This window comes from Mercenaria mercenaria, chromosome 16, assembly GCF_021730395.1.
Source record: "Mercenaria mercenaria strain notata chromosome 16, MADL_Memer_1, whole genome shotgun sequence".
In the NCBI taxonomy this organism is placed as follows: Eukaryota; Metazoa; Mollusca; class Bivalvia; order Venerida; family Veneridae; genus Mercenaria; species Mercenaria mercenaria.
The window spans coordinates 60,897,140-60,914,815 of record NC_069376.1 but is presented as its reverse complement, the minus strand read 5'-3'; positions in this window follow the sequence as shown (position 1 = coordinate 60,914,815).

Here is a 17,676-nt window from a genome sequence, read left to right as displayed (position 1 = left end):
ATTATGAAATGCATTTACATATTCTTGTTATGTTGCCTTGTTATTATTTGATATATTAAGAAGATGATATAGTATGATATCATGTTACTAGATCTAAATACTTAAATATTTTTGTGTAAATCATATATAAAGACATACAAACAACAACATTTATACCATGGTTTCTTTAACTGATATCATAACATTATCATATCAAATATATATGAATAACGGAATAGCTTAACAAATATTTAAGCACTTTAAATTTAACATGTCCATGTTCACTATTGTATTCTTTAAGTGTGTGTATCCGTGAAATATTGTTAAATAGTTCTGAAAGGTGACATATAGGCCCATTGGGCCGGGTGTTTACAATTTGTATTATTTTATATGTATATATCGATGCCATATACATGTCACTATAATAAAAGATTATCTTATTTTATCTTATAAGCACTTATAATACAGCACTAATTTTAGGCAATTACTTGACAGTTGTATATTCTATGCAGTCATATAGATCTAAAGATAAATAGAAAATACTCTCAACAAGGTAAATGCTATGATTAAGGATGGCCTTAAGTTAAGGGGAATTGAATGTGAGAAAGCAGACAGAAGGAAAAACCGTGATTCCAGAAAACCCGGAGTAGTTATTGCTAGATTTAAATCGCACGAGGACAAGCGCAAAGTGATGATGGCAAAGAAGTTGCTTAGGGATTCTCGTCAGTTTAGTGAGGTATTTATCAGTCATGACAAGTCACTGCAAGAGAGAACTATGGCAGACAACTTTCGCACAATACTTAATGTCATTCGAAATAAAGATCTCGAGGTTAGGGGGGACACGAGTGGTACGATCTGCTAGAAATAATCACAGTGATAAAGATAACATTTCAGCAATGACAGGCGTGAAGACGTGTCTAGTAGGGAAAATATAAATAATAATGACAGACGGGGTGGGGCCTTTGGTATGAGAAGTGAAAACAGAATGAACAGTAATGACAGGCAGAGAGATAATGTCTCGGAAAGTCGGCATGATGACTTCTCTTTTCAGGATGGAAATGACTGGCAAAGTGCCAGATATGGTAGAGACAACAACCGTGATAGAAACCGAGGACGTGGCAACACAGAGACCAACGACAGAGGCGGCAATAGTTGCGAGCTGGGTTTTGGAATGTTAGAGGGTAGAATGTTAACCCAGTTTCTGACAATTTCAACTTGCGTTACTCTTGTATTTTAGATAAGTATTTTGACATTTTAGCACCTGCAGAAACTCATTTGTGTAATGATGAAACATTAAACATTGATGGTTTTGTTTGGTATGATTTAAATCGGAAAATTATTCATAAGAATGCAAAAAGGGCTCTGGTGGGGTTGGATTTTTAATTAGAAGAGAACTTTTAAACAGTTATGATGTGTCTATTGATAATGTTCATGAAGGTATTTTATGGTTAAAATTACAGCATAAGTTTACCTAGTACACTCTTATGCCTTGTGTTTGCTATTTACCACCAGAGAATTCTACACGCCAGTTTGATGTTAATTCTTATGATGATCATTTGTTGTCTGGTGTATACCAATACCAAACCTCTGGTTCTATATACATCTGTGGTGATTTTAATAGTAGGACTGGAGAGCTAGATGATTTTATTGCTGGTATAAATATGTGTATGTTGAATGGACGTGGTACTACTAATGAACAAAATTTTACATCTGTATCAGTAAATGGTTGCTGAGTAGTTGATTATTGTATCGTACCACATGAATATTTATGTAATTTTACAGATTTTGATGTTAATTTGACGTCCGATTTGATTACATCTATAGGAAGTATTGCTAACCTAGCTCCTACTAGTACTCCAGACCATTCTTTATTAGCATGGAATATTGTTGTAAATTTAAACTGGGATGACAACGAACAGTCTGTTGATAGTGACAATAACGAACATAGCCATGTTAAATTTGATTTTTAAAACATGCCAAGTAATTTTCTTAGCGATCAGTCTGTTTTGCAGGATGTAAATGATCTTATCTTTAGACTTGAAAATAATGAAATAAATAGTAGAAATATTGATTCAGTGTATCAAGAGTGGTGTGATATAGTTAAGAGCAATATGTATACCAGTATTCCACACAAAACTGTTGCCAGAAATTTGTCTAGTAACTATAGAAAGCACAGACCAGGTAAACCATGGTGGAGTCATGATCTTACTGAATTGTGGTCCAAGCTATGTATTGCCGAACGAAATTGGTTAAAGTGTGCAAATAGAAGTCTTACAAGTGATTTCAAAGTAGAATATGTTAATATACGTAAACATTTTGATCGGCAAGTACAGAAGGCTAAACGAATATATTGGTATACTATGCAAGATAATTTGTTAAAGGAATGTAATGTTGACAATAGAGCCTTTTGGAAATCCATAGGCAAAATAGGAGTTAGTCATACTAAGAAAAAAACATATTCCAGAAGAAGTTGTCTTGGATAATGGAAATACTTCCTCAAACATTTCAGACGTATTAAATAAAAGGAGAAATAAATTCAGTTCTCTTTTTATTGATAGAAATAAGGATAATACACAAGGGTGTACTTTTGATAATAATTTTAGTTTTGAGTCTGATGACACTAAGTCCTTTAATGAGTTTATTACCGTAAGTGAAATTAAGGCGGCAATATTGAAGGCCAAAAATGGTAAGGTATGTGGCATAGATGATATTCCTTCAGAGGTTTTACGTAATGACACAGCTATTTATTTTTTACATGTTTTATTCAATTTATGTTTTAATAACGGTATTGTGCCCACCTTATGGAGCAAATGTATTATCAATCCTATCCCTAAGTCTTCCACATTAGATCCAAAGGAGCCTATGTCTTATCGAGGAATTGCCCTCGCTTTAGCTATTTATAAGGTTTACTTTGGACTACTTAATGATAGCTTGACAGTTTATATTGAGAGAAATAATATGTTAGTGGACGAACAAAATGGCTTTAGGAAAAAAGAGGAACTGTCGATCAAATTTTCTCACATACTAGTATTAAAGAAAACCGTAAGAAATGTAAACTGTCTACACACACTGCATTCATAGATTTTAAAAAGGTGTATGATTACATTAATCGTTCGAAGTTATGGCTTAGATTACAAAATATTGGTGTATCTGGTAAATTTCCCCTATATTATTTAATCTGTTCATTAATGATCTTGCTGTATATTTTAAATCGGTAAACATAGGTATTCAGATAGATGAAGGTAAAGTTTATATTTTACTCTATGCGGATGATATTGTTCTTTTGGCTGATAGTGAAGAGAATTTACAAATATTGTTAAATAATCTGAATGATTGGTGTAAAAGTAACGACTTGTATATAAATGTTGGTAAAAGCAATATTGTTCATTTTCGTTCGGAGGCGGTTCCTAGATCTAATTTTGTTTTTACATGTGGAGATAATATTATAGAATATGCTGATAGTTATAAGTATCTTGGTTTAATATTGAATGAACATTTAGACTTAAATGTTACAGCTAAGATGGTGGCTCAGAGTGCTAGCCGTGCATAAGGCTTACTCATTGCTAAGGTTAAACTAATCGGCGGAGTTCCGTATAATGTATTTACCAAACTTTATGATTCAGTGGTTTGACCTGTCATTGGCTATGGAGCGGCAGTATGGGGACATAAATCTTTCTCGTGCATCGCTGCAGTCCAGAACAGAGCCATGAGGTTCTTTCTTGGAGTGGGACGATACACCCCCAATCTGGGTGTCTCTGGGGATGTGGGTTGGGTTCCGTCAACTATACGTCAGTGGAAGACGGTGACTAACTACTGGGCCCGGCTTTCCACCACTAACTCTTCTCGATTAAATAAACGTATAGCACTCTGGGACAAAATTAAAGCTATGAACTATAAAAAACTGGTTTTACTTTGTTAGAAAACATTTAAATCATTATGGGTTAGAGCAATACTCTGATTTTACTACACCAATATCCAAATATAATATTGTTAAGCATATTGGTGAAGCTATGTTTAAAGGTCATATAACAGAGTGGAATAATAGTATTAATACTGTCCAAGGAAACTCCGGTAGAGGTGGTAACAAACTTCGAACATACTGTACCTTTAAAAAAGAGTTTTGTGTTGAGAGGTATTGCACTTTGATACTACCAAATTCACATAGATCAGCACTGTGTAAATTTAGATGTGGAGTTGCTCCGCTCCGAATTGAGACAGTGAGATATGAAGGTTTACCTATAGAAAGAAAGATATGTCCGTTTTGTAATGTCAATAACGTTAGTGTAATTGAAAATGAGAGCCATGTTTTGCTTCAGTGTAGTATGTATAATGATATCAGAGATACACTTTTTAGTAAGGCCATAGTTTCTGCATCAAATTTTATGGACAAGAGTAATGCTGATAAAATGAAAATTCTTTTTACTTCAGATGTTTTAACTAGAGTATTAGCCAAAACCTGTTTTTTAATATTACAAAGAAGACAGTTTTATCTGTGTAAATTATATCTATCTAAAGTATTATAAGTGATTTCCTTTTTGATAATATTGGGAGACAACTGCTTACAGTATCAGCCTAGATAACATTTTAAAGCCGAGTATTCCAATTACATTTTAAAAAGTAAAGTTGTGTCCGGTTGGACTGATAGGCAGTTGTTGCTCAATTTTATCCATGGGTATGTACATAGTAGTGTGATATATGTACAAAGTTCACTACTGTAAAAATAATCTTTTTATCAATTATTACTATTATTAACTTTTCTTACATATAGTGTTTCTATGACATGATATTGTTAGAACATAGACTTAATAAGTTGGAGTCATTTTCAGAATAAGAATGTTTGCCTTATTCGAACATGAATAGATAACAAGGGGGTTCATTACTTGACAAGACAAAACAGTTGCTTTAATATAGACCACACTGGGTGTCTGTGATCAACAATAGTTTCTTTTCTTACGAAATCCACCATTATACTGGTAGATTTTGTAGTCATTGTATATTTAAGTTATAAGTCTACAAATTCTTCATACAAGTGCATACATATTCCTCATTTTACGTAGTATGCTTAATAATTGTTAATGGATAGTAACTGACTTAATTAAATAACTTAGTCATATGTTCGTTGAAATATGGATTTGACTTCCACTTATCAGTACTCTCTGAGGTAACTTTCCCTCACCAGTTTCAATTACACACACACACATACACACACACAAAGCACACAGACAGATGCAGACACACATACATACATACATACATATACACATGTCTGTACATTTCTAAGTAATCTGGTTACACACATACACACACCAGTATGTTTTAAGTCAACTGGTAACACATATACACAGACACACACTCAAGCACACACAACACACATGCACACACTTGCTTATACAGATAAATCTGTACTTGTTTAGTAATCTGATTGCTTTTGATGTATGTATCGTTATTTTTACTGTTTTATACCGGTATGTCTCTTATAATTCTAAAATTGAATGGCAATTTACATGTGTTTTTAATGCTGTGATGTTTATTTATTTGTATATATTTGGAGTTTGTAAATGGAAGAGACTGAAATAAAATAAATATTTGAATAGATCGATAGGGTAAAAAAGTTTGTAAAATTAATTGAAAGGCTCTGACCTCCAGATTTGGCTATAAATAAGCTAAAAATATATTTTCTTTCAAACTGAAGTTTGGTCATTTTATGAAAATCAGAATATGAGTTTTTGTTTCTTAAATATTTTTAAAATTCCAAATCAAGAAAAAATTATAACCGCGTCGGAAATCGAATTCCGGACCGCCTCGGCAATAATGACATATTACCGTCATTGTAACCAATAGCGCTATAGCGTTATTAGTAAATATAGATATTTATAATCGAGACAGTTTACGTGGAGTAAGGCGTTACAAACACTTTTCAATTTTCATCGAAAAAGTAGTAAAGGCAGTAATTTCTCATGTATTTCCGTCACATATAGTTTATCAATAATTAAGGTTTAAAGCCTTCTTAAGAAATACAAAATTTATAGCATTTATTTCCATATATCTAAAAATTGTTGGGGTTTTCTTTTGTTGTCGAACGATCTGAAGGCCAGTCTCTTTAAATGCTGAAGGAGGTAGGTTACCTTGTTACAAGGGTAAATTCAAATTAGTTGAACCGCAGCAATATTTTGTATTTCGTGTAATATGATGTTTTAACTGCTACAATTTCAATTTCGTTTATCTCTGTCCCTTCAAGTTCAATTTTTATCCAGGTTTAAAGAACATGACCCTCCCAAGGTATCTTATGTTGAAAGAAGAAGGAAAATACGGATATTTAATACTTTTCAGTGTATATTGGTTTCATTGATATCCGTAAAAGTCTGCATAATTGATAATTTTACAAGTATGCGTGTTAGCTTTCTAGTATAGGCTTAAAATGTATATGTCGCGAGGCTCGTGTTTCCATGGTTACGCATTTTCTTTCATTTTTAAACAACTATGTATAAAAACGGATTTTTCGACGGTTTCAGTGCAAATCTGTTAATGACCAACATGGAATATTTGGGTAATATTATTAGCAAAATACCAAACACTTTACATGGTACCCTATTTTTCTTAAAGTTTAAAGTAACCATGGTGATAGAGATGTTTAAAATAGCTTATATTTTGCTTTTTGTCGTAATTTCTTATAAAACATATTGAATAAAATTATCTTTCTTGTTAATGTAGCTTTAAAACTTATTATTTTTAATGTAAGTAGTATTTTCGTGTTATTTGCATTTATTCAAACAAATTTCACAGCTTGAAATACCTACAGCAGTACCCTTCGTGTGACATTTTTTCATGGAAAAATCGGTCTGCATGCTGCTATTATTCTCATGGATATTGTTGAAATGAAAATAAGCCGAAGCCGAGTTCCTTAAATAGACCAGGTCACGGGCTACGTTTCCATGGTAACATCAATTCAATTTAAGAAACCACAATTTCCTACTGAGATTTGAACATTTTTGGAGTTTAATTTTAGCATATAGGTAACAAAGTATCAACGGAAACTGAAAAATAGGTATTACAAATCAAACTGCCAGTTGTTTTTTATTTGAAAATGGCCATTACAAGTAACCTTTCACCCAACTATATTCCAAAAAACATTGGTTACCATCATCCATTTTCTTACATTCCGCATAACATTTCAATATAACTACATAAAAGAATATATATTCCTAAAACTATGCTGAAAAAAGATTGACTGAATAAGTTTGCAGATGAAGTTGTGAAAACACATTTATTCGGGAAGTGCCTAAATTGTCCACCTGAAAACTTGTAGTATAGCTGTATATTACCTGTATTATAAGAATGATTTGCATGAAGTTTTTGTGTGCGAAATTAACTGCCATGAGTTTCGAACCCACGCGGCAAAAGATTTGACCAGTTAAAACTTTTTTAAATGGGTCAACCGTGTTGTTGTACTTATAAACTAGTCTGACCCGGTTTATAGGTTGGTCAATGCTACGGATATGTGTTTGCAATCGAAATATTTCTATAAAATGCTTCTTCCCCTTCCGTTTTGATCAGTCCAAGTTTACAAACACGTTTGTTTATTTTATGGACTGTATACAAAAATATTGAATTCCTTATGCTATGTTTGTAAACATCACGTTCTCGTTGGGGCATATTAATATATTTTGCATCTATTTATAAATTGTAGCCTCGTTTCTTAGCACTCTTCCGAAAACAAAACGAAGGTGTGCGACGGGTTCGTAAGCAGTTGGAAAATAAACTTTCGATTTGAAATAGGCAAAAGGTTTTTGTTTATTTGTTGGTTATTGTTGAACGTATCATGATTATTGGGTCAGATCCGATGCACTGGGTCACATTTTTAGTAAATATGAATTCTCTGCTACAAACTCTGGTTTTCATATAATACTCGTTCGGGCGTTAGTAGTGGACTTTTAAGGTTTAAACCTAAGTGGGTTGTGAAACAGTCAGTCCCTCGTCCTTGCAGCGTATGCTCATATTTGAAGGGATTACCAATCCATACACTCCATTCTAGGTCGAGTGGTTCGTAACAAGGTGTTGAAACGTTGAGTGTGAAACATAGCTGATAAAAGGTCAGAGATTTAGGTTTTTTGATACCAGCTAGTGTACAATAAGGAAAACATATTGAATTGATTATCTACTTGATGCCTAGTTGATTTATGTTTCAAACAATCATTTACGAATAATTGGTCAATCTAATCAGAAGCAAGGCAGCTGAAGAAAAATTTATTATACCAGTTTTATATAATCAGAAGCAGATAGCTTAAGGGAAATTATATACATTTGATAGAATAACGCTCGATACACTTGACAGAAGTTTTGGTGGCAGCGGTAGGATAAAAGATATATCGAAAAAAATCTCTTACCCACATTCAAAAATGGATAGTGCAGATGGTTTGGAACGACGGCTGGAAAACATGAACGAACGTTTGAAGTACAAAGACGGAACGAAATAAGTAAGCTCCAGACAGAAATATCTTTGCTTGAACGTGAGCTGAGTATGCTTGAAACAACAGATGTCAAAAACACGGCCAAGACAATTGTTTCATGACCATAAAAGAAACGCAGACAGTACGTTTGGTACAGATACGTCGCCTTTGGATACACCTAAACAAAGTAGAAAAGTTCAACTCAAAAGCACAGACCAAATCAAAAACCCAAATCGTTTTGTTTTGTGACCAACAGAAAGAAGCCGAAACAACAAGCTGTATCAACACCAGACCAGGATGCCTCTACACCAGATATATTAGTTCCAACTAAAGCTAGCTTGAAACAGAGTGGTGCCAAGCTGAAACCTGCGACTTTTGATGGAACAGGGAATTGGTTAGTTTACAAGGCTCATTTTGAAGCATGTAACTGGTCGTATGATGAAAAAGGTTTATACCTGGCGATATGTTTAAGAGGGCAGGCACAAGGAGTTTTTGAAAATTTATCAGGAAACAAAAATGATTATAACGAACTGTCAAAATCATTAGGAGAAATATTTGCCCCACCAAACCAGACCGAGCTGTATAGGGTTCAACTCCACGAAAGACGACAATAAGCAACTAAGATTTTGTCAGAGCTTGGGCAAGACATACGGCGTCTCACAAACATGGGGCAAATCCAACAGCCCAAAACGATGCGAGAGAAACTTTGGCCAAAGTATAATTCATGGATGCCCTTATAAATTCAGATATGAGAATTCGTGTTAAGCAGGCTAGACCAATTAATTTAAATGACGCAGTGGGACACGCCGTTAAGCTTTAAGCTTATAACAAAGCCGAAAGGAAACATCTTGAAAGCCTGGTTTTATCCGTTCAGCAGGTGACCAGGATAAAATGTCTGAAACTTATTTTGCTGAAGGTTTGAAAACATTGCAGAACACGGTTGAACAAGTGACTAATTCATTAAAATCTCTTGAAAACAATCAACACAAATATGGTCATAGGATATCAAATAATGGTTTGTTTGTTTGTTTGTTTAGTTTGGGTGTCACGCCGTTTTTCAACAGTATTTCAGTCATGTAACGGCGGGCAGTTAACCTAACCAGTGTTCCTGTTCTCCGCAATTAACTGCCATCTTCCCTACATGAATTATCAGAGGTGGAGGACGAATGATTTCAGACACAATGTCTTTAATCAAATCGTCACGGAGAACATACGCCCCGTCCAAGGGTCGAACTCGCAACCCCGTGATCCGTAGACCAACGCTCTCCCTACTGAGCTAAGCGGGCGGGCTGATCAAATAATGGTAATTTTCAAAATTTTCAAAGACCAAGATTTCACCCATAATTGAAAGAAAAGCATAAATGTTTCAAATATGGTTCTGAGAATCATATCCAAAGGAATTGCTCTTCATTACATCATAAACCTGGAAACAATAGGCAGTCAAATAATTCCATAGGTTCGGGAATTATTGCTGATGTAAAATTTAACGGTTTACAATTTGAATGCCTGATTGGCACGGGTGCTTCTCTTTCCATCATATCATTATCTTTATTGAACAAACTTTTAAACATAACTCTTCAAGCATAACTCTTTGAGACCATACAGAAGTAAGATCTATACTGCTTCAAACACAACTATTGATGTAAGGGGGAAAACAAAAAGAAAATTCAAATTTTCCTGCTTACAATCGTCAATAATAAAAGGTCGTATCTGCTACCTACGACCTACTTACTCTATGATTATCGTTGTATCCAAAATCACATAATATGCAATCTGAAAAGGTCGTAAGTGGCGAATACGACCTTTTCCCTCAGTAGATATTTCTAATAACTTGTCTAATACTAACCTAAAAAAACTTGGACTTACACACCCGGAATACTATGGAGATGTAGTTTATAAAATTCGAAAAAATTAAACCTAGTCCTTATTTTAATCAAATATTGTAAAATGGGTTAAAACGTTTATCAAAAGAGGATACGATGCGCAAATCGTGAAGCACAGTGCATGTTTAGTGATTGACCCCTTTACAGCTAATCGCTACGCTTTCCTATTTGATGGTGCGTTGACTAATAAAGTGTAATACTCCATGATGCTTTTCTCCTAAATCCTACATACAACGGACGGAGGGAGTTGAATTTTGTCTTGCAGCTTTCTTAGTCGTGCCCTTAAAAGTTAGGCTCTTGGTGCTCTGACTTCAGACAAGTTGTTGAGTACATTGGTGTAATTATACCTTAGATTTATCTTAGTTTTATGTTTTACTTATTTAATCTGGTATTTTGACCTCAGTAGATATTTCTAATAACTTGTCGAAAGGTTGGTCCGAACTTATATTATTACAAATTGTTATTTTTGGCTCAATAAACAGGGTCACACAATTACGATTTTATTATCAAGATGTGGCCTTTTCAATGCAGTTTCCGAAATTGTATACGTCATAAAAGGTCTTCAATAACAACTACGACCTAATATGTCTAGAACGTCGATATCATACCGGCTTGTGGGGTATTTATTACCTTCAGTGATAACAAATAATTTATTTATGTTTACGTTTCGGGGATGTCTTTATTTCGGGGTGGTAGAAAGGCGGGGTTCTATTGTATTTTCATTAGTTATATCATACTAATATACGGTTTCTCTATGGCCAAATGTTACATAAGGGATATTCAAAAAAGAGGTTTTCCTTCCAGTAAACAGTAAGCTGATTATGAGCACATTTTAAATGTAGATATTTCTAATTTTCAGTTCACCCGAGCGCGAAGTGCTCAATGTGAGCTATTGTGACCGGTCATTGTCCGTCGTCGTTCGTCGTCTGTCAATATTTGCCTTGTTAACACACTAGAGGCCACAGCTGTAACCCAATCTTTATGAACTTCATGGAGATGTCCCTCGAGCAACATCATACGGTGTCTATATTTCACAACTTATTCGTTTTGCAAGGGCTTGCTCAAAGATAGAGGATGTTAATGATAGAAATCTTGATATCACCAAGAAATTATTACAACAGGGTCACTGTTATCATAAGCTCCGGAAAGCTTTCAGTAAATTTTACTATAGATCGTCGGAACTGTTAGAAAAATACAGTACTAACCTGAAAAACTTGGACTTACACACCCGGAATACTATGGCGATGTAGTTTATAAAATTCGGAAAATTGACCCCTCTACAGCTAATCGCTACGCTTTCCTATTTGATGGTGCGATGACTAATAAAGTGTAATACTCCATGATGCTTTTCTCCTATATCCAACATACAACGGACGGAGGGAGTTGAATTTTGTCTTGCAGCTTTCTTAGTCGTGCCCTTAAAAGTTAGGATCTTGGTGCTCTGACTTCAGACAAGTTGTTGAGTACATTGGTGTAATTATACCTTAGATTTACCTTAATTTTATGTTTTACTTATTTAATCTGGTATTTTTGCGCTAATGTTAGAGCCTTTCTCAGCGGGGATTTTATTTACATTGTGTTGTCAAACATGTTGAAAATAGGGTAAGTGCGAGGCTGGCATGCCCTAAACGCGTTTAACCCCCCAGTTTCCTTTAAATAGGTTACTAACAGTTCCAAGGCTGTGCCCCTATTTTCAACTGGTTTTCTGCCTCTCTTGTATTGTCTGTTGCGTATTTTGTCTTGTTTGTTGTAAGCGTTTTTTCCTCCTCCTCACTCCCCTATCGCCCTCTCCTTTCCCCTTGCATTTGCGCTCCTTTTTGCATCCCTTCTCCTTTACTTTGAGTTAGTTTTCGTGGCTCCCCTTTATTTTGGCTGCCGGAATTCTAAGGTGGTACACGATTGTTTTTTAGGGGTGCGTTTGTGTGCTTGTGAGTCTAATACGGCGCCCTACTATGTTTTTGTATCTTACTTGTCTGTTTTTCTATGTTAGTTAGTTGGGTCTGGTTGTGTGTTTATCTTTGGTATGTGCATGTATGCGCTATTGTGGCGCTATTGTAGTGTAACTGTGATTAAGGAACGTAGGATTTCCTTTGTATTTTCATCCCCTTCAGCTTCCTCCCCCATCCTCCCCCTTTTTACCCCTTACCACTTCCTCCCCCTCTATCTATATTTGGCATAAATATATATGTACTTGTTAGATTTTTGAAGCAACCCGTCTGTAATATTTTTCTATTAGAGCTACTTTTTGTTGTGAGCCTACTTTGCAAATGCGTGGCTCTCAGGCTGTGTTTTTGGAGCCCTGTACTTCCGGGAAATCTAACCTTACTTATTACCTTTTGGTCAGAATGTTTGTCTTGATGATCTCTAGGTCAAGTTGTATACTGGGTTATGTAAAGCAAAAAAAGGTCAGTACCCCAGATCAAAAGGTAATCTTGTTAACACTCTAAAATCCGCAGTTTAAATTTGAAACTCAAGAGATTTGATCAGAATGTTTGTCTTGATAACTTCTACGTCAAGTTCGAATCTGGGTTATGTGGGGTCTAAACTAGGTCATCCGGTCAAATCAAAGGAAATCTTGTTAACATTCTAGAGGTCACAGTTGTGGTCAGAATGTTTGTCCTGACACTTTCTAGGTCAAGTTTGAAACTGGGTCATGTGGGGTCAAAAACTTGGTCAGTAGGCCAGATCAAAGGAAATTCTTGTTTGTTAACACCCTTGAGTCCACAGTTTAAGTTTGAAACTCATGAGAGTTAGTTAGAATGTTTGCAGGTCAAGTTTGAATCTGGGTTATGTGGGGTCAAAAACTAGGTCACTCGGTCAAATCAACAGAAAAGCTTGTTAACACTCCAGAGGCCACATTTATGACTCTATCTTCATGAGCTTGGTCAAAGGAAAATCTTATTGACACTACCCTATAGACCACATTTTAAGTTTGAAACTCATGAGAATTGGTCAGAATGTTTGTTTTGATGAAATCTAGGTCAAGTTAAAATATGGGCCATCTGAGGTCAGAAACTAGGTCACCGGTCAAATCAGAGGAAAACAGTGTGTGTGCAATAGCGTCTTCATTTTTGACTAGATATTCGTGAAATTTAATCAGAATGATTTTCTTGTTATGAAATCTAGGTCACGTTTGAATCTGGGCCATCTGGGGTTAAAAACTAGGTCACTATGTCAAATCAAAGAAAATCCTTGTTTACATTCAATAGGCCACATTTTTTGTCCAGTCTTAATGGAAATTGGTCAAATTATTTTTCTCCATAAGATATCAGATGGGTTAAAAATTGGGTCAGGTTGGGGCAAAAACTAGGTCACTAGGCCAATCGAAGAAAAATCTTGTTTACACTCTTGAGGCCACATTTTTGCTCCAACCTTCATGAAACTTGATCAGAATGTTTATCTTCTTGAAAACTCGGAAGAATTTGAAACTGGGTCATGTGGCATTAAAAGGCGAGTCACTAGATTAAACATGTTTACACTGTTATAATGTGTTACTCAGGTGAGCGGCCTAGGGCCATCTTGGCCCTCTTGTTTCTAAAGTATCCATATTCTGTGGAAATAGGAGTGTGTGATATATTAACATAAAGTAATATTGCAAGAAAACATGTTTAACTTTGATTATTGACGTGTAGATATTTGATATGACATATACTATTCATTGTTACATTTATTCAAAATATAAATCGTTTGTTTAACTCACATGAAGCATCGTCAATGGAATTTAAATCTGCTTTAAACTGTCCTCTTCTACGGTTTTGACAGGATCACACCTTTGGATACGCGGTACGGGCTTCAAACTTAAGGATCGACTGTTGACAAGCAAGTGTATGTTTTCATAATTTTAATCGGCAAATTATAACCACCATAATATTCTTATTAAGCGAGTCCTTTTTTGTGTGTGTGTGCAGGAACTCATATTATTTGACGCGGAAACATAACTCAAAATTCAACATCAAGAACGTGCATAATTACTATGGTATCTAAATTTGATTTACCTTTTACACTTAAATTGACATCAGGTACAATACATATTTAACTGGTGACCTGCGTTTGCATAACCACAAGCATCAAACAATTATTTATTTAGGTAATTTACGAAGGCATTTGTAGCAGAAATAAATTATATATTATTCTAACACGACCCGTTTCCTGACGTCACAATTATTACATCAAACGGCATAGTGGCCCGCTGGAAAAGAAGCCAACAGAAAACAGGCAAATACTTAATGGATGTCGTCAAGTATATACCTTAAAATCCTTAGTAACGTGTTAGAATCGAACTAATATGTCTCATTTAGTGATTTGCTCTTGAATAAAATTATTGTTTGTCGTTCAGATGCGCCCTCGTGATATAATTCTTTCGCATTTGAACTCCAAACAATGATTTCATTAAACGACAAATCACTGTTTGAGATACAACCACGTATATTATTTCTTAAATAACAAATGTCAAAAGCATAGCATTACTGAAATCACTTTACATGAATCAGAGGAGAAAAGCGGATGCGTTTCGTCAGATATGCATTGAAACCAGTAAAAAAGGCTCACCATATCCTCACTATGATCGTCTAATAAATGCTAAAAGAAGATATGCATACATGTATTTACTGTGTCTTCACTATTTGTACAATGTGTACATGATTCATAGAAATATTAGCAAAGTATTTCGTAATGATTATAATCTTTCAAGTGTATATTGTGTTATGTGATACATTGATAAGACCCAGATAAAGTCTAAATACCTATATAATGAAAAAATAGATATACACTCATTGCCAGTGAACTTGTCAGATTTAATTTCTTGTACTAGTTCAACGTTCAGCATCTGTAACAAATAATGATATCTAAAGCTTTTGTACAGATAACCTCTGAATATAGGCAACTGCTGTTAAAGCTGTTTTATAAAGGTCACTATTTTATATTCTCTTTACCTATGAATACTAGAATTTAATAGGCAAATTTACTTGTGTTGAGAGTCTTTTTGTCAACAAAGTTAACAGGCAGATTTTACTGACATGTGAAGTGTGATTAGAAATTAAGCTTGTATCTTGGGCTGTATCTAAAGATGGATTTTGAATCATTAAAATATTACTTAATAACTGCATAACATAGAATTCGATCGGTAATTGCTGGCTTAGAGCTTTGATTAACAAGCTATATATCAAGCTTCGTACAAAATGTAGATTTTCTGGAATTTGTAATATAAACAAAATTGTATTCACATTTCAACTGCCATTTACTGGCTGTCTACAAAATAGGTAAGTTTTGAAATTTCTAAAATAAATATGACCATGCAACCAACAAATAATATTCAGTTACCAGCATTATGAAGCAAACAAAATGTAACGGGTATATGTTACAGCACTTTGTTTTAGGAAACCTACAGGTCTAACTGATCAATGTTGGCTATTATATTATTGTATTATTGTTGAAGTTTCTACATGTATGTTCATGAAGGTTTCAATATTTTCAGACCGTGAACTTGTACATATGCGTTTCTATATAAGATAAATCCTTTCCATCTCATAGACTAAAATTCTGTTAAATGTCAAATACATAGAATGAAACATATTGTTATACTAAAATACTTTTATAGAGAAAGAGGGAGGGAGAGAGAAAATCATAAGAAACGTTCAATACTTGTAAAAGCCGAAATCGTTTTGCATATATATCATGTGTAATGAAAACGTAGGTGAATGTTAGTGAATACTATGTGTTAGATACCTTCTGATTTTTAAAACTCTTGTAAATGACAAACATATCTCTTAAAAGTTAAGGCGAAACGTTCCGGTGAAATACGTATTATTCTCACAAGCATGTATCCACCAAAAAACTTACATGAAAGGATGATGACCACAAAAGCAACTTGACAAGCAGGAAGGAGGAGGGGGGGGGGGGGGGGGGGTAAGGGGCTCTAACAGGACTAAATATATCATTTAATTATCTCCAAAGATTGATTTTCGACACCTTACCGAAAGAAGGAAATACATGTGCCAAACTCAAGCGATAGTATTTGACTGACGCTAGCAAGAGTTCGGACATGAACGGGGGAAAAACAGAAGAAAAATATTTCAGTGTCATTGCAGCCACTTATAGTGTTTTGAAAGATAACCTACGCGTAGCCAGCAGGAAATGTTTGTTGGACAACAATTCAGACTGAGACAAGAATATCAAATACTATTAAACCTTTCACTTTTCCTGAGCTGACAAATGCTTCGTATGAAACTGGGACAATTTTGTGCACAAAGCCATTTTCATGTTTTAAGATCAACCATATTTGTGTAAATGACAACGATATAGCGTGTACATGGGGACCTGTTCACACGATGGCAAAAATATTGCCTGAGCTATAAATGTTATTCTTAAGGAAGTGCCCAAATTGTAATAACGCATACGTACGTATAGGTGTCTATGGATATAAAACAATTACATGAAATATATGAAGACTTAGAATATAGTACATATTTTCATGAAAATTTAGAATAATGTACATATTTTCATGAAGATTTAGAATAGTGTACATATTTTCATGAAGACTTAGAATATAGTACATATTTTCATGAAGATTTAGAATAGTGTACATATTTTCATGAAGATTTAAAATAGTGTACATATTTTCATGAAGATTTAGAATAATGTACATATTTTCCAACTACAAGAGCAATCATTTAGATATTAAATCATCTCCGCAATGTTTTATCCAAAGTAATTACTATTATTCTTTACATAACTGTGCCTTAGCTTCCTTTTAATTACCATACTCAATTAGATCCTTGCTTATAGCATTTGCATTGCACCTGGTCCACATACAAGTTTCCAAGTTTACCAGATTCCAGTTGATGCGGGATTCCCCCGAAACCTTCCGAATTATTCAGTGGTAAACATACAAAAAAAAAAACATTTAAGAATAAAAATACATGTCCGTTTCAAATTTTATGGCCTTATACATTATATGCATTTACTATGTAAATTCCATTTTTTGGTCATAAAATAAAAACTAATTAGAAATATCTATTGTTTCATTTAAACATCATTCGAAATGTTAAAAAATACAGTGGTAAAAGGATATTATTAATTTCCGGATTAAAAGTTTATACGTGAAAGAATATAATCTAATGTTCATTATTTACTTCATAAAAAAGTTGCGTCCTTTTAAAATAGACTCTTAGGAAGCTAATGTACCAATTATTGATATTCAAAACATTATATGCGTTCGAAGATTTGCATTGTATGACACGAAGTAATATTGCTAACGTTTGGACTCTTATGACTTTAAACTTGAACGGACTGCCATCTGAACTTAGGTTACTAGTACGCTGTTTAACATTTTTGTCAGTTAATCCCCGGTCATTCTAACAAATACGAAA